The sequence below is a fragment of the Apium graveolens genome, chromosome 8 (genome assembly GCF_009905375.1).
Source record: "Apium graveolens cultivar Ventura chromosome 8, ASM990537v1, whole genome shotgun sequence".
Taxonomy (NCBI): Eukaryota; Viridiplantae; Streptophyta; class Magnoliopsida; order Apiales; family Apiaceae; genus Apium; species Apium graveolens.
Window position 1 is genome coordinate 94,703,455 of NC_133654.1, and position 2,697 is coordinate 94,706,151.

Genomic DNA, 2,697 nt, shown 5'->3' on the forward strand with positions numbered 1-2,697 from the left:
AAGTAATCATACATTGGTGAGTGAGTTTAATTAGACAATAATTTAGTCTGAGTCTCTGTGGGAACGAACTAGAAAGTATTCTATATTACTTGCGAACGCGTATACTTGCGTGAATATTAGCGCGTGTTTTCGCCCTAACAAGTTTTTGGCGCCGCTGCCGGGGACTCGACGTATTTGTTTAGTTTATGTACTTACCATCATTGGTCATTAGGACTCAGTGATTAGGACGTAGTAGTTACTTATTTTTTTCCGGTTGTGTTTCAGGTACTTTAGCAAGCGTTTATGCAAACTCGTTCTCGTGCTCGCAAGAGGACTTTAGATACAGCTGAGGAGACAGACGAAGTTCTTGATATTCCGGAGAAGTTAGATTTTGAGGATTCGGATTCAGGAACTGAGCAGAAAGAACCAGTAAACATGGGAGATCGTATTGTTCAAGCTGATCCAGCTCTTATGGATTTTTCTCGGCCTAAAATTGATGACATTCAGTCAAGCATCCTTCATCCGGCTATTCAAGCTAACACTTTTGAAATCAAGCCGGGCACTATTCAGATGGTGCAGAATTCTGTTTCTTTTGGAGGAGCGGCAACTGAAGACCCCAACATGCACATAAGGAATTTTGTCGAGATCTGCAGCACTTTTAAGTATAATGGCGTGACTGATGAGGCTATCAAGTTGAGGCTTTTCCCATTCTCACTGAGGGACAAGGCTAAAGACTGGTTACATTCTGAACCAGCTGGGTCCATCACTACGTGGCAAGATCTTGCGCAAAAGTTTTTGGTGAAGTTTTATCCAATGGCAAAGACTGCTGCTATGAGGAGTGCTCTTACTCAGTTTGCGCAGCAACCTACAGAATCTATGTGCGAGGCTTGGGAACGCTACAAGGAAATGTTGAGAAAATGTCCACATCATGGAATGCCGGATTGGATGGTGATCACTGGTTTCTATAATGGTCTGGGGGCCCAATCTCGGCCCATGCTCGATGCAGCAGCTGGAGGCGCCTTATGGGCTAAAAGCTATACTAAGGCGTCTAATCTTATAGAGACGATGGCTGCAAATGAGCATCAAAACCCAACTCAGAGGATGACGTCAGGCAAGGTAGCAGGTATTTTGGAAGTTGATGCAGCCACCGCTATTGCAGCCCAGCTCCAAGCGCTATCAATGAAGGTTAATTCTCTGGCTACATATGGAGTTAATCAAATAGCTATGGTTTGTGAGCTTTGTGCAGGTTCTCATGCTACGGATCAGTGTTCTCTTGTCAACGAATCTGTTCAGTATGTGAATAATTATCAGCGACAACAGCAGCCTGTGCCAGCGACCTATCATCCTAACAACAGAAATCATCCAAATTTTAGCTGGGGGAATAATCAGAATGCTATTCAGCCACCATATCAGCAAGGAGTGAGTAAACAGTTTAACCCACCTGGATTCCAGCAACCACAGCAGTATGCTACAAGGTAATCATATCCTCAACAGGGAAGTACAGCTGCACCTACTAGTGCTGATTTTGAGGAACTTAAGCTGTTGTGCAAGAGTCAGGCGGTTTCTATCAAGACCTTGGAAAATCAAATCGGTCAATTAGCCAATGCAGTGCTCAATCGTCAACCTGGCACTCTTCCCAGTGACACGGAAGTACCAGGCAGGAAGGAAGCTAAAGAGCAAGTCAAGGCTATTACCTTAAGGTCTGGAAAAGTGGTTGATGCTGAAAAGGCAAAAGAAGTAGAAGCTGAAATTAGAGATGAAGAATCTAAGCAAAAGGAGAAAGCGGCGGAACCAAGGAAGACTACTGTTGAACACACTCTACCTGAGGCTAATACAGGGGAGAAACAGCTCTATCCTCCACCACATTTTCCTAAGAGATTGCAGCAACAAAAGCTGGATAGACAGTTCGGGAAGTTTCTGGAGGTGTTCGAGAAACTTCACATCAATATACCTTTCACTGAGGCTCTGGAACAAATGCCTAGTTATGCGAAGTTTATGAAGACTATTCTTTCAAGGAAGGTGAAACTGGATGACCTTGAAACCGTTGCTCTCACGGAAGAATGCAGCGCTGTTCTGCAGCAAAAGTTACCACCAAAACTGAAAGATCCAGGAAGCTTCACCATTCCTTGCACCATTGGCAATCTGACTTTTGATAAGTGCCTTTGTGATTTGGGAGCAAGCATTAATCTGATGTCATTGTCGATCTTTAAAAAGCTGGATCTGCCTGATCCAAAACCCACATACATGTCGCTACAATTGACTGACCGTTCCATTACTTACCCAAGGGGCATAGTTGAGGATGTGCTCGTCAAGGTGGATAAGCTCTTCTTTCCTGCAGATTTTGTTATTCTGGATTTTGAGGAAGATAAGAAGATTCCCAAAATCTTGGGAAGGCCTTTCTTGGCTACTGGCCGTACCTTGATGGATGTGCAAAAAGGTGAACTTACTATGCGGGTCCAAGATCAGGATGTGACCTTCAACGTATTCAAGGCAATGAAATTCCCTACAGAAGATGAGGAGTGCTTAAAATTGGATGTGATTGATTCTGCGGTTACTTCGGAACTCGATCACATGCTAATGTCTGATGCATTGGAAAAGGCCTTAGTTGGGGATTTTGACAGCGATGATGAAGATGGCAACGAGCAATTACAATATCTGAATGCTTCTCCCTGGAAGCGAAAGCTGGACATACCATTTGAATCTCTTGGTACTTCTGAC

General features: G+C 43.9%; 1 non-coding gene across 1 annotated transcript; it reads right to left on the reverse strand.

Moving 5' to 3' along the window:
* Window positions 1–807: 807 nt before the first annotated feature.
* LOC141681519 (small nucleolar RNA R71) lies at window positions 808–914 on the reverse strand. The gene has a single exon (XR_012558947.1). It is a non-coding gene; the product is annotated as a small nucleolar RNA R71 (small nucleolar RNA).
* Between the last annotated feature and the right edge of the window lie 1,783 nt (window positions 915–2,697).